This window comes from Echiichthys vipera (genome assembly GCF_963691815.1).
Source record: "Echiichthys vipera genome assembly, chromosome: 7".
NCBI lineage: Eukaryota > Metazoa > Chordata > Actinopteri > Perciformes > Trachinidae > Echiichthys > Echiichthys vipera.
The window spans coordinates 8,189,542-8,214,917 of record NC_139832.1 but is presented as its reverse complement, the minus strand read 5'-3'; the positions used below and the strand labels follow the sequence as shown (position 1 = coordinate 8,214,917).

Genomic DNA, 25,376 nt, shown 5'->3' with positions numbered 1-25,376 from the left:
GTGAAAAATCACATCCCCTCTAAACCTCCACAGAATCTGAAAGCCAGAGTGTCTGCAGCTCTCTCCCTGCCACCAGTGAGGAAACTGGTGTGAATGCCCTTGCCAGCATCTCCACCAGGAAGTGCTTGCTCCAGCCCTGCAGAGTCAACAGTCACAATCATACATCATAGCCCCAATTGTATTTGCCCAGACTGGCTGTTGAAGTTTGTGGCTGAAGATGAATGCCTCCAGCAACAAAAGGAACAGTATGAGGATCACAGGGGCCTTATAGAAGTAGCACCAAAGCCTGAGCTGTCAGTTTACAAAGAGTAGGGGGTTATTAATATCCTAACAAATACCATGTCCACTTCCCCTACATCCCAGAGCAGCTTAATAACTCTCTCCTTGCACCAATGTCTTTCACACAAGCCAGAATAAAGTCCCACACTGACTTTACGCGTATGAATCTGGCAATTTGGTGGCGTCTTTAGTGTGCCTTATACAGTTTTATCTTGAAAAATATAAATTGCTCTTGGACTGAGTATAAAGACAGTGTGGTGGTGACAGAATTGCAAGCTGGGCACAAGTTGATATCAAATCTTGTGTGACTGGTCTAAAATTTGTTCCATAAAAATGTGTTTAAGTAGAGTTTTACAAGTCAATTAAGGCTGTATGTGTGTGCCTGTGTGTGTGTTTCTCTATGCGTGTCTGTGTGTGTTCTTTAGGCCTTCTGTCAAATCACAAAGTTTCTCAAGCAGTGGCGCCCCATATGGCTTCACCACAACACCACCCTGATGCACGAGACTGCTGAGTGTTGAAAAACTGGTACGTTTGTGGTATAGGTGCACGTGTGTTGTGTGTGTGTGTGTGTGTGTGTGACTGCATAACTAGAATAAAACCGGAGAGCATTTTTTTTTCATTACTTACACAAGGGCATGTCTTGGTTTCTCTCAGAGATGAGGGAGACAGAAGGTGCTTGAATGAAAACTCAATTTCCTGAAAGTCTTTTTTTCCTGTAATTTTGGAGCAAGATGTATGTAGTGTTGGCTTGAGTGAAAATATGGTGGTAGCACTGTGAAAACGTCTGTCAACTCATCACATCAGTGCTCTAAGTGCGTAATTTCTTTTGCAATTTCTATTTTCCAAGAGGCCAAAGCCCCCAAATGAGCTCTATCTCTCTCAAAGTTAGTCATCCTAAAAGGCTACAGACACAGCCTCTCTTTTTTTCTGAGCTATTCAAAATGTCTTATGATGTATGCTCTGTAACAGGAGAGCACCCAAAGGTGGTCAAAACAAATGGTAAAAGCAGGCCATAGTTACATAGATAGGCAATCTCAACAGTGCAGCAATTTAGTATTGGTGTAAGATACCACATATAGCAGTTAGATCTGAAAGACAATAACTCTCTAGAGACACAAAGCATGATTAGACCATCAGAAGGTCAGCAGCAGGCCGAGCAATCCACTTCTACAAACAATGGCTCCCTTTATAGTAATGTAAATCAATAACTGGCATTAGTAGGAATTTCCCAACTTATTTAGCTTTTCCAGATGCGTGCTCACTGAAAAATCTCCACACAGTAGTCTCAAGGACCATTGGGAGATAGAAGAGAGATGATGAGCGGTGATGAGATCAGAGGTGGAGAGGAGAGGAGAGGAGAGGAGAGGAGAGGAGAAGAGAGGAGAGGACAGGAGAGGAGAGGAGATGAGAGGAGAGGAGAGGAGAGGAGATCTTGAAAAGACTAGCAGGGAAATCCATTAGTATCAGGACGTGAAGGAGGAGAAATGGGTATTCAGTACGCTGCGTAGCCCAGTAGGCAGTGTAATCAGAGGGATGCAGGGGGGAGGATCAGGTGGCTGGATAGAAGCTGTATGACTGCTCTCCTCACACCTCTCCCAGCATGACTGGTCCAGCAAAGGGAATGCGCAGTGAGAGCGGCTGGCCCAGGCCCAGGCCCATGCTGGGGCAAGCCGCCAAAACCTCGGTCAGCGTGCCTGCCTACTCTTCTGTATTTTTGGAAACATCCGTTATGCAAGCAATTTGCCTTTAGGATCCCTGTGCCTATGTCCATTCAAAGGCAAAGTGGGCGGGGAGATATATCGACGATGTGAGTAGAGCGTGGCATTATACGTAAGCTCTGGATGTGGAAGTGTCAACAGTTGTGGGCTGGCAGTAGTTTGCAAGCTTAATTTCTTGATTTATGATTCACAGATAGTCAATGAGTCTTCCTCCATACTAGTGACGTTTTGTCAGAAGCCTTCTTTGAAAGACGCCGGAGCAACCAACGTGTCGAGCACTTCAAATGAAACAGTGAGCACAGGACTGAAGGAGGCTTGTTATACTCGTGCCTCCCTACCTCCACCACCCCTAACCCCACCCTTAACCCAATGTGGTTAGCTGTGCAGTGGGGAGGATGGAAGGAGTGTATGTGTGTGGTGTGAGTGTGTGTCTGAGTGTCTCAGTATGTGTCTGTGTGCATGCATGTGTGTGTCTAAGGGGGTTTTGGTGTGTAATTCCAGAGGCTCCCCTACCCCCTCCTAGGTTTTTCCTCTTTCTCAGACAGGTTTTTTTCTTTTATTTATTTATTTTTTCTAACCAATGGATTCTGGACTTAGTCTGTTTCCATATTGCTAACCACAGCATTCCACAAACATGATGGAATCTCTTTTTTACACATTTTCCCTTATTTCGGCACATTATGTGTGTGGCTGTGCAAAAAAGAGGTTAAGTGTGCGATAGACTAAAACATGACTGAGTAGAACAGGATATTAAGCTAGACAAAATTTCCTGACTTCCACTTATAACCATGATAATCCTTAATGGACAAAATGCTTCTTTCAAGTTTTATTCCTCTTGCATTCCTTTTTTTACAGCGTATCAATATTTGCCTGTCCCTTCTTTTGCCTGGGCCAAAGTATTTGGTTGCCTCTCAAAATCAACAAAGTTTAATTAAATGTAAAAGTAAATTTTAGACGGACATGGATTCATTAATGACAGCCCTCTGTAACCTCAAACCAAATTATCGTATTTATGTCTGGTAGCTTATGTAGCTATTGGCATCCAATAATTAGATATTCTAAAGGTAAAGGAGACTCAATCAATATTTTCTTTACCACGCCACACACCTTGAGAGACTTCCTGAACTCTTGGTGATTTAACACTGGTTAAGATACTGGAAGTAGTGAGGGTGCCATTTTAAGGTGGCCATGAGTGAAAATATCAACCCTGGATGTGGTGGATGGACCCACCACACACACAAACGAAAGATTTCTACCGCAAAAGGAAATCATAAATCTTTAGTTTTAATTGTGCTTCAAAATACTGTCGTAAAGAGAACTGAACCATCCAAAACACAACAAACAAAGTGAAGAAATCAATTGCGCATTCTCGCCATTCAAATATTACCATTCAACGTTGCCAAGAAAACCAGTATTTACAGGCCGACAGCAATGCAAATCCAAAATACATCCTTATAAAAACAGCCTTGACAAAGTTAATTTGCATCTGCAGATGTGACAGATGTTATTGGAACTGTTTCTCTCCCTCTGTCAACTTCAGTCTTTCAGTTCTATATGGACAAAAACACATGTGTGCAAACCCCTTCAGGCTAATTCAAGCAGCGCATGCACATGTACACATAAGAGCTACAATAGCATTTATCTTTATGAATAGTATGCATTTTGTAATTATCTAATATGAATCAATGTTTGTGGTTCCAAGGTTCTCCAGTCGTCCAGTCATTTCTACAAGCCTTACTGCAGGATCTGTAGGATGTATTACAGAGGAAGCCTTTTATTTATGTAGAAACTGCATGTTTTGCTCCATTAACAGTCACATATCCTTTACCACCAGGAAGCCAGAGGCAGTGAGAGGAGTTCGGGCCCACTACCACATCGGCGAAAGTCTAAAGAGAGGACTAGGCCTGCAGAGGCAGAGTTACAACCTGAGTGTTAGAGGCCTCAGGGGACTCAACCTTTTCTCACTGACCTATCACCCTCCCTCCCATGAATCAATGAACAAATGCACCAAAGACAAACATGCACGGGCAGGCTGGGTGGTAGATAACTGTGTGCTCGTGTCACAACCCCAGATATTATGACAGAAGCTTCTTTCTCCTCATAGGTTATGCATAAATGGCAAAACAGCCTTTCAGCAATACACACACTCCTATTTCTGCAGCATAACTGAGGGTGCAGTGTCACAAAAGCTTGATGAAGATTTTTAAATGCGATGTAAGGCTGGTGCTTCACTTTTTTATATTCTTCTGCAGAAAAATGAATAACAAACCGAGGAGCATTTGGAATTTGAAGCATTTAATGTGTTAAGAAATACGTTACCGGTAAAGACCACGTCTGTTTAAATCTGGCATTACAATGCATCTCCACACCTCTTGAGACCACTTGTGAACGGCTCTCACTTCCCCACTCTATATGCAAATATAGGATTTTTTGTTATTGATCTATGATGTGTGTGTGTGTGTGTGTGTGTGTGTGTGTGTGTGTGTGACTTTCAGTTGTTACTCTCACATAAATCATAAATTATTACAGAAGCATGCAATGACTAATGAAAAAGCACTGCCTATAGTCTCTGTGTGCCAGAGGGCGTACTTTACTCCACCTGCCAGCAGTATGTGTATAATATGGTTTGGTGTTTTGGTTCCATTTTATGAATCTAAAAATAATGTTATTGTCTACGGTCCCCTGAGGACACTGCTGCCTGCTACCATGTTTCAGAGAGCCAGAGAGGGTGTCAGGTCTGTAGCACCAGAAGAAAAATACAGACCCATCACCTACAGTACGATAATAATATAAAAAATATAATATTATCCCTCAGCGATTACTCGGACAAGAGAAATAATTTCAATACCAAGAGTACGTACTTCTGCTTTTAGCAGGGGGCATAAGTTAAGTAGGTTGAGCCCTTCAGCGCGACCCAGGACACGTTTGCGTACACACTGCTAAAAGAACGTGCCCCTATGTGGCTCCGAATGTGGTCTGAGCGGTCGTATCTCAGTTCACAACTGTACTTAGGGATGTCCACTGGTGATCAAATCACCCATGATGCGGATCTCCCGTTCCACCACATCCCACAGATGCTCTATTGGGCCCCTCAACAACAAGACATTGCCACCCAGAGAACTACCGCTCACTGGGTATTTTCTCTTTTTCAGACTGTTCTCTGTAAACCCTTATGGTTGTGCATGGCAATCCCAGTAGATCAGGAGTTTCAGAAATACTCAAACCAAGCCATTAGGCACCAACAACAAGGCCACCTTCAAAGTCACATAAGTGATTGGCTGATTAGATATTTAAATAGCAGATGACCAGGAGTAGCTAATAAAGTGAATGGTAAGTGTATGGAAGAACAAGAGTGGTGGGTTCTTTTTCCCTGGTGTGATATTTGGGAAGAATCATTTTGAAGTACCTGCAGGCCAAACTCATAACCTTTCACCTTCAGGTAAGACCTTTGCTTGTAAGACTTAGAGGGAGGTGTCTTTGCTTCTCCTGACAAGGCAACGGTCAGTCAAGTTCCAACACGTAACTGTCAAAGGGGGGTTTCCTTAAACCTTTGGGAAAGCACATAAGTCCACCATACATCTATACCAAATGAAACAAGCTAATTCTCATGAGAAACGGTTTCCCTGTGAGACTACAGAGCCGGCCGGGTAAGTCTAAGTTTGTGTTTGCAATTAGGAGAGAAGGAGAGCATCTCAGGTTTTGAGTATAATTGTATATATGTGAATCTTTGCGACTGTGGTTGTGCAGTATTTAAGTACAATTTCATTTATAATTTCAGCATACAGTACATTGTATGAGTGACATGCAGTGTGGTAGCATTTTTTCTATAGAGTAGGAGGTATAAAGTTACTTTTCTAAGCCCCAGTAGATTAATCAAAACGATTCAGTCAAATTGAATGCCGTCTTGCTGGGGTCACAGGCTGGCACGCAGACATTTAAATCAAAGGTCGAGCACACTTGTGACAGGAAGTGAGTAATTTCCCTCAGACTCAGCACCAGGTAATATGTGATGTATGCTGAGAGAAGCAGCTCAAAAATAAAACCAGAAGGGTGGGGCAGAGGAAAGAATAGGGCCTGAAAACCATCATCAGTAACACCTTCTTAAGTTCCTCTGCTTCAAACCACAGTGCCAGATGCATCTTCCTGCCTTTCCTTCATTCTTTCATTCTGGCTGTCTTTCCTTCTTTCTTTCTCCAACCCACAGTCATGAAAGCAAATCTATTCAGTTTGGCATTAGGTCACAGGAACTGAGGGGCAGGCGGGGGTTGGCGCTTGGAGGAAATAAAAACATTTGTAGAAGATTTGGCATGAACCTTAGTGAAGCGAGCACTTGACTGACAGTCATTGTGTAATGCTAGAAGCAACGCAGCAAACTCAAAGAATACGATCACGAGCTGAGGTTAGTTGGATTTAAGTGAATTGGGGTGAGCGTGAGTAGTTTCCTCCTCTAGCACTATTCCAGTCAGAACTGTACGGTAAGAAAAGAATGGAAAGGGTAGCAAAGAAGAAAAAACATTGAGTAATATTTTTCTCTCCTTCCTTATTCTTTAGTCCTATTTGCACCAATGCCAACATCAGTAGTCCCCTGGCCAATGGTAAAGAGGGAATTCCAGGCACAGTGTGCGTGAGTCAGTACCAGCATTTTCCAAATTCACCCTGCCTGCCTCCCTTTAAATAGTCCAAGGAAATGTCCAAATGACCTAATTACAACTCAGGCTTTCCTAAGTAGCCTGTGTCAGCGCGTGACAAGGTATTCAAAAATAAACATAGTGACAAAACAGCAGGACTTTGGTGGCAATGAAGAATGCTTTTCATCTGTTTGGTTTTATTAGCGTTATGGTAAGACAGGGAGCTGGATTCTGTCTGTGTCTATGTTCGTCTCTGTTGTGTGTTGGATCTCAATGCTTTTCCCTGGCCTGGGCAGACCTTCAAAGGCTCACTGGAGCTAAACGATTAGCCAGAGATGTAAATCTGACTAAATCACTTCATCACACTTTAATGTATGTCACAATAACCCAAACCGCAAACTCTATTTCAGTAATACATTCTACGTTATTAGAGTACAGTCGAACTATAGTTTCCACTCTGAGCATTGATGGGCACTTGCACACAAAAACAGCCCTGCCCGAACAAACACCATGAAATAATTGTCTCTATTTTGGGGCCCTGACACTTTGGTCCACTTCAGCAGCTTAGTTGCACCCAAAGTAGTGCTTGGAAACAATAACAATGAATCCTGTTCAAACAAAAGCCTCATTCATACAAAGTGAAGCTCAGTCAAGCTGTCATTTGGTGACATTTCGGCAGGATTCTTTATCCTTTTACTCTTTTACTGTGTTTGTTTATGTAGCACTGCAGGAGATGAGGTGGTATGCATCTTGCTCAAAACCACTTTACGGTAATAGTTTGGAAATAGCCAGGACAATTAAAGCCAAACGAAGGAGGAAGTGATGGTCTCGAGTGCTTGGTATTACTGCTCAGTGTTTTACTAAGTGTTTTGTCAATGAGGCCCTTTTTATTTGCAGCTGCAAAAGCTATCTATATATACCGACGGTGGATTAGGGGTGGTGGTGAGTGTGTGTGTGTGTGTGTGTGTGTGTGTGTGTGTGTGTGTGTGTGTGTGTGGGTGCTAGGGCAGTTCTGAAATCAGATAGAAAAGAGTTCAGCAATTCACCTAAAACAATTAGGAAGAGAACAGGAAGTCAAGCAGAGAGGCGACAGATTCCAGCTCCAGGGCCTTTGAGTTTTTACTGCCAATCTACTTCAGATGCAGGATGGGATAATACAGCAGCTTTTCTGCAACAGATCAATCAGTAAAAAACATCATAATTTGCCATGAAAAAATAAACTATATGTACACCTGTAGCTCTGATCGTCTGTCTTTCATTTTGGTAAAGTGACCGTATTATCATTTTCTATCATTGCTTGCTTCGCAGTAATAGAGGATTTCATGGATGAAAGTCCATTTCAAATGTTGGCAGAGGCCTTAAAAGTAAGTGTGCATGCGCGGAAGTTGCACGCTGTCTGTTACTGCTCCAGCAAATAATTTCCCCCTGGGATTATTAAAGTATTTCTGATTCTGACTCTGATTCTGAACAGTGCTCTGGGAAACATATTTTCCTCTGTGATCAGTGACTAGAGTAGCAGAAGCCCACACTGTCATTGCACTCCATCCCCATTCTCTATCATTCACAATTGTTTTTCTATTTCTTTCTGTCACGTGTCCTATCTTTTCCTCTCATCTCTCTCCTCTCTCTGCCTAGTGGTCCCGTGTGGGTGTGGTCTCTGTCTTGCTGTGGCTGCTGCAGGAGGACTACCTGATGTGTCGCTGTGCAGAATGAGACCAAGGTGTCTGCCGTTGAAAAGGGGCTCTGTGCTGCATCTGCAGATCGCCTTACACAACCACTTCCTGCTTCCGACCCACTCCTCACAGGCAGCCCTGTGTGCCAAGGCCGAAAAAAGCTTAAACAGAAGGGTTCAGTCCACCCAGAGGCTGAGCACAGGACCCTATTCATCCTCACCCCAATGCTCCTCCCTGCTTCTCCCTACCAACCCCAGGATAGCTTTATTTTAAATTTCACAAATATTCCTTTTTCTGGGGCATTGGGATCAACTGGATGCTAATTCCCTCTTTTCAGTGGTGCTTGACAGATACACTGTTTCAGTACTGCCCCCAGATTTGAGAGGTGAAATGTGCCAGTGTTAAGTATTTGTAAGAGGTCTGTCTGTCTGGCACAGCCACACCTCTGACATCTGTCTTGTTATATAAGAAGGGAAAGAGAGGAGCAAGGGTCATAAATCAAAGGACAACTTCAAGGTAGGCAAAAAAAGTTATAGAGATGCTGCATGGTTAAATGGGTCCTGTAGTTATCTATGAAAAAAACTCGGTGCATGGGAACCCACGGTCACAGATAGGAGGTGCAGAGGAGGATGGGCACAGGGTAAAAAAAAATCCTGACTGAGGGGGAGGGGAGCAGGTGAGTATGGGGGTTAGAGTCGTGTTGCTATTCCTGGAATGCTCCCTCTAGACTCATCTAGACCTGGTAACAGTGGGGAGAGAAACTTGGGGATAGTGGACTCCCTCTGAGTTGGTGTATAAGCAGGGAGCCAATGAAGGCCTAGGGGGCAGGGGTATTTAAGATTCTTGGGGAAATGGCAAAGTGGGCAAATAACTCTTAAGACAAACAAACCCAGAGCATTCATGATGAGTCTGTCACCGGACTGGATGCTTTAGCTTTACCCCGTACACTGCCAGAGCCACAGTCTGTTTTCACTACTGTCCTTGTCATTTCTACCTTCAGTCATAGGACACTGGCTTGTTTTTCTACTTGAAACGCATTAAAACAGCACCTGATACGTCCATTCCTACCAGGGGGATAGAAAAACATTTAGGCTGCCGGCTCCCTGGGCTTCCCCCTCGGATGTCAGCCTCAGATGAGGATTAGAAGAATGGCGCTCTGTACGGCCACTGCAAGAAACCATTCATACAGCCACAGAGACTGTGTAGCATGGACCCATGGTGGCTGGAAAAGAACCAGTACTGATCCAGTCCCTGCTGTCCCGACACGGCACAACACCAGTATTGATTTAATCCATGCTGGACAGGACAGCACCACTGAGACAACATGTCCACTGATTCAGCAGGATCACTGCTGGGTCTGACCAACGCAGACAACACAGCCACTGATTCAGCTAGAAAGACAGACTTTTGCAGGATCCTGCTCAATTGGCTCAGTCAACACCGGACGAGAAGGTAGATCCAGATACTCAACTCTCTCCATGACTGATTTACTACAGCCTGTCAGAACCAACATTGCTATTGCTGATTGAGCTCTATGAAGGCATTGCAGATTGTCTAATGGAACCAAACCTGTGTTTACAGGACTAATCTCTGGTTGATCAACATACTCAGTGAGCCCATACTTCTGCAAATTATTTCCCACTCTCTCCTCTACATTGCTTTTGCCATATTGAACAGGAGGCCTTATTATAGGTCAGTGGCTGACTGGAGGCTGAGGAACAAACCAAAGCCCTTGGCAGAGCTCACGTTGTTCCCCTCAGACCTGCTCAGAATCACTAGAGACCAGTGCTGGAGGCCGGGAAAGAGAAAGTGGCTTCTGTGCTTCATCCATGCCCAACCTCTCTGGCTTCACATGCCTGTGTGTGAGACAGACGGCTGGGCCAAGCCAAAGAGCATCCCAATGGGTACACAAATGATTCCCTCTTGTGATATGTAAACTGCATTGAGAGTACATGGGATGAATGAGTGTGATTTATTTCAAATCTGTCAGACGATGCTTCACCAGAGCCCGAAAACATTCTACAAGTGCAAAAGTGCTTCTGACACAAGAGTGGCTTAGTGCAGCAGCCTCGAGGCAGAGGATTAAGATATCTTCTGGGTGCCAGTGCAAGTTCACACACTTTATAGCTAACCTTAAACACACTACTAGCTAAAACTCTGAGTGCATTACTCATCATGAAACGTCATTGTAGTTTCTTCAGCGTTTCTTAGGTCACAGCTGTCCCCTTATCTTACTTGTGTTTCCTAGACTTCATCTCTTAGTCATCGTGGGAGCCGGCTGATAAGGCCTGACTTGGGCACATCATTTGGATCCTCTTCATGGCGCAGCAAAAACAGTGTACGCAATCTGGAGCAATCCTCTCCTCCGTCACATGAATCATACTTTCCCTCTCTTTCCTATTTTTACAGCTGCTGCGCATCTAGATCTGCTCAAATGCTTTGCTCCTTGGTGACTGAGAAAGACAAGAAACCCAGAGTGTTCAAGACTCAGGTTCTCACAGTCACTCTGCTTCCTCACACTCTCTGCATAAACAACCATCAACAATCCCCTCTTGACCTTCAAATGCATGCAAGCATTTATGCGTGTGTGTGTGTGTGTGTGTGTGTCTGTGTGTGTGTGTGTGTGTGTGTGTGTGTGTGTGTGAACATAATGCTGAGTATTGAGCTACAGACTCTGTTTTTCCACTTTGATTTAGTCAATTGACTTTAAACAACAGGTTACACTACAAGAATGTGATGTCATATGAGACTGTCACAAAATCAACACTTGGAAAGCACATTTCACATTTCTGACAGCTTGTAAACTCACAATCAACAACACAAATGAGATGTCTACAGTGAGTGTACTGTACAGTTTGCCAGCTTTCTCTGCTTTCAGAGCTAGGCACATCAATCAGATGAAAACATTTACATTTGCACACGCCTAGGTAAGGATAGCACACTGTAATTTATGTGTCAACTTCTGTGCGCACGAAATGTGCTAGTGTTGCACCCATGAGTAGCTCTGATGAATAAACCATTTGGCCAGGCTGTTGGGATCGGAAGCCTTGTCACAGTCCATTAAAGGGCTGAGACAGAGGGACAAACTAGGGTCTGTAACCCTGCGCCTTTGACCCCTCAGCTCAGCTAATGCTGCCTTCATGCAGCTCCACAAGAAAAGCTGCCAGTCTGGGCTGCGGTCTGTCTTTTGCCCTTTTGCCCTCACTTCAATTTGTCATGCCAGCATCGCGTGCCCAACCATTTGTGTTGGCACAGCTTCCATCTCTGGGGCAGCAAGAAAGCCATTAATCTAAGGCTAGTAGGTCTTTAGGGGCCATGCAAGGACCATTGGTCACCAAAGCACACCCTGATCTTGCTCAAGATGTACTCAGAAATATGTATAAATATTTGAATATTGTAGAAATGCTAAATAAATAAAAGCTGTTCACATGTAGAATGAGATTACTTCACGTCTTTGATCCTAGTTTCCTGTTCTGTTTCCACTCACTGACGACTGACTCAGTGCGTTTACATGCACATCAGTAACCTAAATTGGCCTTTCCCCCAAATTCCCCAGGTATACATGAAAAGGGGTTGAATGGGAAAAGAGCAACTTGACCTCCGGTACAGTAGGTGGCGCTCCGCAAACATACAGCTGGTCGGAATAAAGCTTTTTTCCGGTTCAACTTTGTCGAAATCGGGGTCTTCTTGGTAGTGATGTTTCTTGCTGTTGCAAAGTCCTAAAGGTAACGCAGTATTGTTGTTTTTTTCACTTTGTTTTTGGGCCTGTTGCTTCCTGGTTTATTCTATTCCCTGGTCAGGAACCCGGGAAGGCCGTATACATGCATTAATAATCAGGGTACTGAAGGAGTTATCTAGGTCTGTTAACGGAGGTATGAGAACATTGATTTTACCCGGGGTATGATGTTTACATGGTGTTTGAGGAACCGGAGTATGGCCTTAACCTGAATATAATCGAGTTTTTAAACTGCATGTAACAAACTGACTAAGTCTGTATGTTAAACTGCAAGCATTGCACATCACTGACGTCATGTAATGTCCTCTTCACCTGCACAAAATTAATTTTAAGACTAAGAATTACATCAACTGCTTTTTTTCCACAAAACAAGATTGTGCATTGACAACTATGTGGAGGAGTACAAGCACCAGTTCCAGAATAAGGATAATAAATTAACATATTTCCATCTGACTGGGGATTCTTGTCCAAAGAGTAGATTCTCTGCATCTATTATTCACCTGGCTATCATGCATACAAAGATAATGAAACTATAAGGTCTTAAAGTCTTTATTTGAAATGTTAAAAAAAAATGTTCTGTTGTAGTGTCAGTGGAACTTATTGTGGAGAAATGGAAAATCTATGCAAGAACATGATATATTCTTACACTGGAAATAGCTTTCTTTCTATTGCATGATTGGCGACCACCAATCCCTGAGCAGCAGCGAGAGCCAGCACAGAATGGGTGAGAACAGCAGAGTGAGGGTGTAATCATGACTACCGAGTCAACAATCCACACATCACCAAGTCTTTTGCACTTGGCTAAAATCTATAGGAGGAATTTATGAATGGTTGCTACAGTTTTAGCTAGTTCTGTACTGTTCCGCTTCTCTCAGAGGTATGCTGCTGCTCGAACAATCTCACGCTGCACAACATCTAGATATTCAAGGTCTTGCCTATTTTTACTGTGTCATGCGTGTTTCACAGCAAAAAGACACAGTTTGTCATACCGACATCATAACAGCGCTTTTACTACACTTTCAATGTGTATATATGTAGAATATCACAGACAAAATTTATATATTTAAATAAAACGCAACACCTTTTGTTTCTGTGAACAGAATCTCAAACCTCTCTTTCAGAAAGAAATATTCTATCAATGTTCTATTATTTATGGTCATTATCAATGTAGAAGGGCAGGCAATGCTTCAGCAGCACCACAGCTGTATGTGTAAAAACCACAAGCCTGCGAGCCGCATTGTTTTCAGCAAGGTAGCTGTCACACACTGCTCATGCAGGATGTGTGACTTGGCTGTCAGTGACGCAATCTCTCCACAGATGCCCAGCTGATGTTCCACTGTTAAAAGAAAAGAAAAAAGTAATGGTTGTAGGGGGTTAACGCCCCTCCTTTAAGTGGGAAAAATGACATCACAGAAGTAAAAAGGCACCCCGATAACATATGTGACTTCAGTATATTTTTGTGATTTTGCTCTGGACTTAAAGGGTCCATAAGTCATTTATCAGCTAAATTAGGTAATTGCACCACTGTGACTGTGTACTTCACAGCCAAACGTTTTGCTCTATATGGGTGAATATCTGAACAATATGTACATATGTGCTGGTAATTGTAGTCTGAGTGTGTGCATCAACAGAAAGGGAAGTGAGGCTGTGCTAAAGGTGAAATCTTCATTAGCCCCTGTTTAAGCCGGATTGTGAGATCTCAACAGTTCTGTGTCAGAGCTGGAGTATGGTCTGGCAGCATGAGTTGACACAGTATAAGGGAAAAACACTGACTTATTTGTATTTCTTTAAACCCATCACAATCGTCTTGGGTGGCATTAAGCCCTGGATGCAATGACAACCTTGCAAGATAGATAGCAGAGATGGGGAGGGAAAGGGAGGAGAATGCCTGATATCCAGCTTGTGAGAGACGCGCCAGATGACAGTTTTATACCCACAATGTACATCCGGTAAACCAGACTAAACATCTGAGAGTCGCTTCTTCACAGCAGGTCAGAGGAAAGGTGCCGCAAGGTACAATTGATTCACCAAGTGAAGCAACCGTGCAACTGTGCCAGATTTGTTCCAAAATGTTCAGAGAGACAAAACCATGGCTGTGTGCAGTCTAGAGGAGTCTCCTTTCCTTGGGCAGATGGATATTAGTGACTAAGGCCAAAGATTGTTTTAGTTTCCGAGGGAGGATCTGAACATCCCAGAGACAGTGTCTAGTATTTATAGAACTCGTTCCTCTCTTTGTAAGAAGCTTCTGATGAGTCACAAATCAGTCGCTACTGAAAACAAACCAACACTCACCTGTTCCATTCATTTTCCTTGAACTTAGGGGAAAAAGAACAGTAACAATAACAGAGATGAGGATGACACACCAGGCTGGGTGGCTGGCTGGACTGCTACAGTAGCAAGCCGTGAGTCAGACGTTGAGACTGGAAAGCAGGGAAGCATTTGAAGAATGGGTGACTATGTGATGTGTGTGTGATTCACTGCTTGTGATGTGAACCTCTTAGAGAAGTGCCATGCCACTGGGACCTGTTAAAAGGTCGTCTGTTATTCCACATTTCCAAGTACTAGGTGCTTTTATTGCTGCACCAAGACTCACAAAAGCCTAGAGGCCAAATAGGTGTGTAATGGCATTGCATTGAGCCCGTCTGGCTGACTGGCATGGTAAGAGGGAACAGTTGACAACATAGAGTCTGATCCACTCAGTAGTCTCCAAGGCTTCATGAACTCATTCTCACTCTCTTAAAGATTTATCTGTCCCACATCTTTCCCAGCACGCTTCCTTCTTTGCCTTTCTTCCCTCCCACTTGTGCTCCATTTTCCATCTTAATCCCTCCCTCTTTTCTTGTCCCTTTTCTCTCTTCTTTTTGTTTGGTACTCTGCAGCACTTTGACTCCCTCTCATTGGAGACAGACTCTTTAACAAGCCTGCCCCAGTGGGCAGTCGACAGAGAGGGGAGGTTATTTTTAGATTGCACACAGATTAAAAGTGGAACGTTTTTCTTCATCCTTATAAAAAAGTCCTCTTCCCTCTCCTTCAGTCTTTAATGGATTTTAGCATCTCTGTGGGGGATCTCATGTTACCTCCCCCACACATACTCTGCTCTTCCCTTCAACCAGACTCATCTAAGCCCCCACCAGCAACACACTCATCCTCTCCAAATACTGACATCATTCGACACACCAAACTCCTTCCTCTGCCTGTGGGGGCTGTTCGGTTCTGTCTGTACACCATGAAATGGGTGAGTCTCAGCTTCTGTCACAAATCAAGGAACGGCTGAAAAAAAACAAGCTGTCACAAAACACACATCTGCTGCAGGAAAACGAGCCTGATATATCATTACATCCTCAATGCTCTCCTCACATGACCTTTTCCTCAACGTCACTACCACAGTACGCACACACACACACACACACACACACACACACACACACACACACACACACACACACACACACACACACACACACACACACACACACACACACACACACACACACACACACACACACACACACACACACACACACACACACACACACACACCGTTAAAAAGGTATTAAAAGAATAAATCACACAACTGCTTTAGGTATAATTAGGCCATGCTTTATTCAGGAGTCTGGAAGGTGACGGGTGAGCTTACTTCAGCGTTTTCCTGTTTTGGACCAAAACCAAAGTCTGACTTTTTCCTCCTGTCTCTGCACACATACACACACATGCCCACGCACACTTCCCCCAACATGTGGATCACCTCATATCTGGCCTAAGCTGGTGAAAGGAGAGGGGGAGACATGGCCCTATGGGTTTTACTAGTCATACTCTCATTGACCCATGCCGGGGTCTAAAGTCGGATACAGCTCCTGTTACTTTCCTTGAGTATGGTCCTGTTCCTTTGAAAATATTCTGTTTTTAGCATTGTAGCTTTTTCCTCACCCTTAATTTGGAGGAATGAGCTCTTAAGGAGCGGGCGATATTGCGTGGTAGACGGCCTGGCAGGGACCAAGCAGGAAATCTTTCATTAAAACCCACTCAAGGTCCATCATGACTTGCAGCTCTGTGTTAGATATTGAATAATAAGTGACATAAAGCAGCTCTGTTGAAGGCCAATGAGCCCTGGAAAATCAGTTGAAAAGCAGCAGTCTAGATAAATCCTATATTAAGGAATACAGCTTTAAGCTTCTGATTGACAACTGTGTTTGAAGTTGTCTGCAGGCCTGTGTGTGCTTGATCAAAGACTTTTTTGCCAATGAACTTTCATGTTATTGTCACAGCCGAGCCAGACAAAAGAGCAAAGAGGGTGAGCTCGCTGTTGTAAAAGAAGAGTGAAAAATGAGGAGGGAGAGCGATAAAGACAAACCAAAGAAGAAAATGAGCTCTAATCAGAGAGCACTCTGGTGAGTTACAGCACATCAAACCACTTCAAATTGCTCTTTCTCAAGCATACTTTATTGACGCTTTGGGAGCCGCAGTCAGAAAACAAGGAACACATTTTGGCTAATTGTCGATCACACGTAAAATATATCTACGTGGGATATGTTACTTTATTCAAAACATATGGTACAACTGAGAGAAGCTGCTCTCCAACAGAAAGAGATGTATCCAACTGCTTTACCAAAACACTGCCACCCCCGCTCATTCTTATCCTTTCCTTCATCTCACTCACTAGGAAAAATTATGGAAAACAAAATGTCAGCAATAATAGCAAACTTCTGTGAAATAGAATAGCTGAGGCCAAGCATGTTATTTCATAAGCAGAATGCACACGAGTGCCTCTGGGAATATGACGAGCCCTATGGCAGTTCTGGCTCAGGTCCAGTCTTTGCTGTAGTTAGAGGGAAACCTGATAGTAATACCTCTGCTCTGCCTACCCTCTTTCCCCCTTGCTGAGTCTGTCACTCTAGCCAAAGGAGGGTGCCTGGACCACAGTGGCAGTCTAGCATCTCACAGAGGAGGATTTAAAAGGGCCAGACTGAGGTGGCTTTCCTTGGAGCATCAGATACACGGGGTCTGCATTTATATCTTGAGACAAGAGAGAAAGATTGGCAGAGGTGGAAAGAAGACAGAAAAGGGAGTTGTTCAGCGGCAGGATGAGTGAAGAAGATAACATCAATGATCTCTGCTGATTGTGAGACAGTCCGGGGGGATTCCCTATCCCCTCTCCCAGGTGTACGCCTGTGTCTACAAGACAACTGCTCATCCGATGTGTTTAAGCTTCTCAAATGAAAGTACCTGAGAGAAAGAAGGTATTTGTGGTCCAGGCCATGATCTGCTCATTAGGCTTTCTATTGTTAGAAGAAATCTGAAAGCCTAAGGTTTCCTTTTTCAGGCCTGCAGCAGAAAAGGCCTTTCTCTTCTGGGGCTACAGAGTAGTTATGTAGTTAGCATACCTGTAGAAAACTTTCTCATTTAGCCCAGACTCTGGGAATCATAGGCAAATGTATTCCTCCAGCGGCTCTGGCTGCCAAATACAATGACCGGTAAAGTTGAAAAGTGAATGACTTGATCTGCTCCAAAGTCATCCAAATAAGTGTTGCTCTACATATGTAACGAAAAACTAAATAGAAAACATTTAAAATTATATTGTAATCTGTTATATCTGTTAAAAGATAGCTCTCAAATGCTGCAACTTCTAAACTGCTTAACCACATGTATGCATCATAAGTAATGCTGTAATATGCTGTAAAATGCAAGGTTCCTGTCTGTTTTATTCCTACAGGAAGAAATGTCTGCAAAAAAGCAGATGTACTTTATATATTTACCATACACAACTATGGTATGATGACACTTTTGGAGGAATCCGAACCATACGTAGCTTTCCAGAGTCAACATCCTTATGATAATGCTGTCGGCATGAGATGATTTAATACTGTGTTAACATGTAGCAGGACAGGCTTCCCAGGGCTACATAAACACCACACAACCCAAAGCTGCACAAACCCACTGCACCTCACACTGATGAGGCCATTGTTAGCCCACTGTGAGTGGATCACTCCCATAATCTGTGCATACATCCGCCTCCATGGTACACTCTCTGTATCTGTTGTATTTACTTGTAACACCACTGTGGCTCACAGGGAGAAGCTCTGTTAGTTTAGACCAGCTGCACAAGCCCACTCACTAGATCTGACTAAAGATGGAAGCTTTTAAAGTCATCCCTCTAAAAATGGGTGTTAAAAAAAAAGGGTTAGATTTCTTACTGAGCAAAGTGGGACAATGTAGTATGAAGTGATGTACACCACTTGCTTTACAACTGTTTTGTTGTCAAAAAGTTAATTTGCTATCCTGGCCTTAAGGAGAACCTAGAGGGAAACACACTTATCTCCAGTATCAGTGGTCATTTTCGGCCTCAGTGGTTGTCTGGGAGCTGATAGCATCTCACAGACTGTCAATCTCATGTCTGACATCAGACGGAAAGTGAAGCAGACTGGCAGATGAAGCCGCACTCTTTTGAGTCCCCCGCTGCCCTAACCTCTCCCATCTGCGTCAGCAGTCACACATGGTTCACATAAGAAATCCCTTTCTTCTCCATGGCAGTTTAGGGCTACATGCAAACATGGAAAGGAAATACACACTACTGTGCTGAGGGTGACTCTTGAGGGGTGGGCACCAACGTTCTACTGCAGAGATATGACCAACAGATAGCCATGAGAAACCACGAGGGGGTATTTAAACAAAAACACATGGCTGCACACACACATACACAAACAAATATAACTTCTCTCACACATGCATACATACACACAGACTCTGTCAGTTAGCTGTGTTGACAGAGATGACCCTTATATAAAGTCCATAAAGTCAAGATGGCTGAGGCAGAGTAAAATATGTTACATGAAACAAAATTGTAACCAATGTGACAGGAAGCCACATTTTGCCTCCAGGGCTGTTTTTATCTTTAAATAAGACTTCTTTTTTTTTTCCTTAGATAGATAGATTTCCTGTTTCTGCAATCAGTGAAACATTTATTTACAGCCTGGCACAAGTGACTGTCCACTGACAAAGAGTAGTAAATTGCACATGGATAACCTGATTTAGTATTTCCTTTTTTTTGATCCCTTTAGGTTTACAACTTTGCTAAATGTAAAACCAAAGAGAGAATCTGGGATACAAACCGCAGAACTGAATCTAAAGAATTAAGCAATGCAAAGTCAACCAGACTGTCACTCCCCTCAAATGACAATGTTTAACTTTAATTTATACTGAAGTTTGTCATTACCCCACCCCGACACTTCACTCATCTGTGCCTCCCATTTCTAGAGCCCAGCCACCTGTTTTAGCCCTATAAAAGGTGAGTGGATTACCCTTGAAAAGTCAGCGTTTAGTGACACACCACATCTTTTACCTACTACTGACTGACTGTATATATTCAGGCCTGCAGCTCTTTGTCTGTTTCCTGCAACTTCTCAGTACAAATAAATCTTGATCCACTCATGTGAAGGGAAATGGATGAATATCAACAGTCAAGAGGTTTTTACAGAGATACAGGCTGCACCGCTGTGGATCAAGATAGAGAGACCGCAAACCTTATATGAAGCCTCTGACACTGAATAAAGAAATGTGAAGTATATTATTTGCCAAAGAATAAATAAATTCAATTCAGTCTGGCTAAATATGTTTTCAGAATTAAGAATTGATTGTAACATTCCCATACAGTGCTCGCCTACATGTCAATCATGTTTGTGTGCATGCTTGCACACTTACACACACATTTATGCTTTAGCTGTAGCGTGTGGGCGGCTGTTGGAGATCTCCCTAAACCGGACTCTGTGAATGTTTGGCTGTACCAGCTGTGTGAGCTTGAGACTGGGTGTGGGGTGTATACAATTGTACGACAGACTGCATGGTGTGTATACACATAGTCATAAACAGAATCTGGGGCGGAAGCACTGATCACCTAGATGTGCTTGACCTTATGATCCTGGGGCTGAACTGTTATGCTTTCACTGGGTTTTTCTTGGCTCATATGGCTGGACAAAACACTGGGTGCTCGGTGTTTGTGAGTGTGTATGTGAGACAGGACACACGTTAGAGATTTGGATGGAGGTAAATATAAATTATATGACCTCTTACCATGTATATATAAATGATCTAAAAATCTGTTTTGCATGTCTGCCTATGTAAGTGTGCAAACATGTCTGTGTCCATGTCTCTGATGTTGACCACGGTGGCGTTCACCACACACACATACACACACACACGCACACACGCATGCACACACACATGCACACACACGCCGCACACACACACACACACACACACACACACACACACACACACATGCACACACACGCCGCGCACACACACACACACACACACACACACGCACACACGCACACACACACACACACACACACACACACACACACACACACACACACACACACACACACACACACACACACAAGAACACAAAAACAACTGCGTTTATGTATAACTACTGTTAAAACACAGGAGCAGTATCATATGTGTGCTGCCAAAAGTGCAGAAAACTCAATGCATTGCCAACTTTTTTGGGGAGAAGCTCGTTAAATACACTTGGAATAAAACAGTGACAGCTATGGCCAAATGCCTGAGAGAACAAAACAGCTCACCTGGATCTTCAAGACCGTCATACCACACAGGTGAGGCAAGCAATGCTTTTAAAAACATTCGAGACCCTGTTTTTATAGGATGACAGTTTCTCCTTCAAACCTGAAGGATTTATACCTTCAAAATACTTTTGGCTGAGTGTCTAAGACGCTTTAGAAAAACAAGCGACTGAAATACTAAGCATTGTCAGGATGTGGCCCTGTTGCACTGGTGGTTACCTGGGAGGCCAAAGAGAGGGAGACTGCCTGATATTATCTAAATGCAGCTATCCCTTTCTCTGTGTCTGTACGCGTGAGTGACTGAATGGAAATACGCTCACGTCTGCTAGCACTTCATGTCATTCCAGCTTTCAACTCCTGAAGGGCCAAGGCACCGTGAACTCCTTGAGCAAACACTCTGGAGCAAGGAGAGGGAAAGGTGAGCGATGAAGATCTAGCAAACATGCCCATTTGAACCGGAAATATTCAACTGGGTTAGAGCTTATAGCTGTTTGAACCGGGGACACTAGAGAGGACCTGGCAAATATATCTGTTTGAAGGCCAAACAGTGTTGAAGGCAGAGCTCCCATGGGGAATCTAACAGTAGAGCCTGATAGCCAGCTGCTGCTGATTCTCCACTATGCTGACAGTTTAAATAAGAAGGCACAATAAGCTCAGTCATCGAGGAAAAGATCCCCTCATCCCCTTCACGAAGAAAAGGTGCAATTCCTAACCCTCCAGCTGGGAAAAAAAGGGATTCTTTCGTATTCAGAGCAGTGCAGCATACACCACACACATACTGTACATACACATATCCCACACACTGAGAGACAGAGAGAGAAAGAGATTCATTATCCCATTCTTCAATGGCATGAGGTGCCAGGTTCATTGACTGACAGAGCTAATTAGAGAGGCATGGAAGTTTAGGCAGCATGTGACTCCTCTGACCCATAAAAAAACCTGTCATGTTTGTTGGTTCAATTGAGGGCGTCCCCTTTTTATTTCATCTAACTATGATATCAAGTTTCATTCAGTTATACCGTAAACAGCCATAGTGAGAGCTTCAAATAAAACCGAGCATTGTTTCTTCATCTGAGTGGCAGATTATTACGAAAAATAGTGAAACTGAGATAAGCTCAGTAAACCAGGTGGGCGATGTGAGAAAAACAAAACAAAAAAATCCATCTTTCTGGCTTTTGTGAAAACTAGTGCCTCCTCTCTGAACCTTCTCTAAATAACATGTCTGTCAACACTTAAAATGAATGTAGTCATCTGTCCATGACACAGATTGCTGTGCCACGGATGACCGTCATCAGTAGTCCTAGACAGAGACTTTGAAGTGAGACCACAGCGCACTCCTTTCCACCCAGTTCTCATGGCTTTCCCTTTAAATAGAGCATGACATCAGACTCTGCGCAGGTCTACCGGCCCGAGCCCAAAACAAATGTGTCCAAACAATGCCACATCTGGAGCGAAACACAGGAGTGAGAGGGGAAGAGCAGGAATGTAGCGCAAAAGGGTTTGAAAAAGGGAAAGCGGTCCGCTGTTTAGCTCTAGGACCCTGGCCAAGGCGTCTGGGGATGTGCCTGAGCTATAATTTACTGGTGATTTCCTTTGCTTCCCTCCCCCTAAAGACCTCACTACTGCAGAACCAAGCATCAGGCAGAATGAATACAGAAATGGCTGTTCTTGTCTATTTCAATGTCAGTACATTGAAAAATTCCACCAGTACAGGCAAATATAAAACTACTGTACTCCTGCAGTCAACGGCTGACCACTGTGTTAGTTGTGTGGTGGTAACCCAACTTTGAACACTAGCCTTTCAAGTTCCAGAAAGTTTGCAGAGACGTTCAGAGAGAAAAGCAAGTTCTTGTTTTATTTGGCTCATTTCTCTGACTTTTTTTTATGCAGATGCAGGAGGAGGTCTTCAGAAAGTCTTCTCAGGCAGCCTGTTCTTGTTGTCACTGTCAGAAGCAATCAGAGCTGCTGGGTCTGCATTCACGCAGCAGAAGGAGCAGAGGAGCAGGCAAATATTCAGGCCAATTTTCTGCCTGTTAGATTAAGTGTCTAATAAACATATGGCGGCTGATCCAATACTTCTTTGTCAGTAGACACAGTATACAGCCTATAATCTGACAGAGATACTTGGATTTATAGTCAAGAATGAATTAAATGTACGCAACACAAACACATGCACATGGTAACACACATCTACATCGGTGTGTGATTAGATATGTGTGGGAGTTCAGGGGGCGCCTTCGATCGAAGGTGTGATCTGACAAACAGAGACGTCAGAAGGATGGAAAATATGCTTAATGTGACCTGTTTGAGGAGGAGGACACAGATAGTGAGGTATAGATGGAGTGGAAGGAGGAGGGGAAAGAATTGAAATGATGGAACCAGAGGGACTCTCCTCTTCAGCTAGTCATGTGTTTTTCACTAAGAAGGCTCATCTTAAAAAAGCTCAGCTTCTATGGGCCAAATTCTAGGGGTAGGCTAACTAGGTGGTGAAGGCAACAGAGAGGATGGAGGAAAAGCATCTGGTAACTCTGAGCTTTTTACTTTAAAGGACCTTCAAAGTCGTGTCAGATGAGTCCATTTATGCTGTAAATGAACAGGTGCTAAGGAAGCTCCCTGGCTGAACAGTCTGAGGGTGGTGGAGACAGATCTGCAAAGCCAGCTCGAGCAGTTCAACAGTTCAGCATCCTGATATTACACAAGGCCCTTGCGACAAAACTTTATTTGCACAGATTTCCACCACATGACTTTTGTTTACAATTAGCAGACTGTTTGAGTTTTGCCTTTGTGATCGCAAACCAGAGCAGTTGGAAAATTGAAACAATATATTCGTCTAGCATTGATTCGATTCAGGAACTCACTCTTATTCCACAATTTATGAATCTGTAGCTACTAGACTGTAGCGCTTTTATTTTTGAGGCATGGTCCAAGAAGCAAAAGACGGTTTATATCAGTAAACTTTGTAAATCAAGAGCCTGCTTCTTTATTTTTGGTCAGTTGACACACAAAATGCTGATTTTTTTTTAATCATGAAGGCAACTCTTCAATTATGTATTTAAATTTAGCTGAAAATTATATGGAGAAAGAAATTAAGGTTTGGCCTTCAAATGTGTTTATTGAAAGAAAAAAGTTTTTACCACCAACTCCAATGTTCTCAAAGTTTGAGTGACTGAGAGCCAATCTGGGGAGCCTGGCATCTTTTTCCTTTCTTTCCCCTTGCTCAGGCTTTGCTTATGTTGGTGTAACAACACTTTTTAACAGTTATTTTTCTAATCCAAAAATATCAGGCAACATCTCACATCTTTTTTCAATTCAGAATGATAGGGTATTGTGTGTTTCCCAGAGGTAAAAAACATACAAACACTATATTGATGCAAGTTGTCAAAAAAAAAATGGTATGGTGGTGTTTTTAGTTCACTAAAGTCAAACATTGTGTTTCTATAATTAAATATTCTGGCAATAAGCTTAACTAGCCGCGTTTTATGATATTTAAAGGGACAGTTCACCCCCAAATCAAAACTGCATATGTTTGCTCTTACCTCCGCTGCTATGCATTAATCTAGATTGTCTTGGTGTGAGTTGCAGTGTTGGAGATATCAGCTGTAGAGATTTCTGACTTCTCTTGAATATAATGGAACGAGATAGCAATTGGCTTGTGGTGCTCAACTGCTCACCAGCATCTCAGTGGATCGTCTTAAGTAACTGGGTCATGATTTCTGGAAAGAGCCATTGCTGTGGGGTTTTTCAAATATATTTTTAGTCCTTTGGGCACAACAATGCAAGGGCCATCTAGTTCCATGGGAAGCCAGACAGCTCAATGGCTAATATCTTCAGCACTTGGCAACTCACATCAAAACAATCTAGATTGATAAACAGCACTAAAGGAAAGAGAAAAAATGTGATTTAGATTTTGGGTTGGACTTCATTTACTCGTCATCTCCTTAAAACACATCAATACTTATTTAACACCGTACCACTGGTGTTCAAGGGCAAAATAAACCGCTGACATTAGTATTTTTTACTGAGGTTGGGTTCACTGTACAGCTTTCACTATTGAGACTTAATGAAAGTCAGTAGTGAGACAGAGAGGTCAGACGTCGTGACCCAATCACTCAATGTGGGAATTAACGGATGAATAACCTCCCCAATCTTATGTAACCTTAGTGACTGGTCTGGACAGTTCCTACTGAGCTTATAACAAACCAACCAACCATAAAGCCATTATCATGCCCCTCACACTGCACAAGATTTAATACTGTGAAACAATAATGTGAGTAGTCATATTGTCACAGTATATGGTTAGGGGATTATGATTAATAGTATTAAGGCACTGCAAATGTGTATTAATCATAAAAATAAAATAGAATGTCCTGTTGGAGTATTATCTTTCTGTTCACACTCCAGCCTCAACACACTCTCTCTGGTTACAGTGAGGTCATCCTGCCTGCATACATTTTCCTTACTTTAACTAAGACGTACTATTGCAAGTGTTGATTTTTCCATATTTCTATTCATGTATGCACAAATGTGGTGGAAAAATGGGGATGGTAGGGGCTGTCAAGGAGTCCTATTAATGGCAGTAGTGTGAGAAGCAGGAGGTAGTAGCAAGGTCAGGGGTCACAGTACTCTGACAAACAAATGAGCCACCCAGTGAGGAAGTCAACAAGAGATGCTTCCCCTACAGCCCTGGCAACAGCAGCTCCTGGCAAACATCTGTGTGACAAATGTGCCATCTGAACCAATGACAGGGTCCAATCATCACC

The 25,376-nt window shown here is 43.1% G+C and overlaps 1 protein-coding gene across 1 annotated transcript in view; it reads right to left on the bottom strand.

The window, feature by feature from the left end:
* The window catches only part of znf469 (zinc finger protein 469), a 64,493-nt gene that overhangs the window by 15,697 nt on the left and 23,420 nt on the right, over positions 1 to 25,376 (bottom strand). The window lies entirely within an intron of this gene.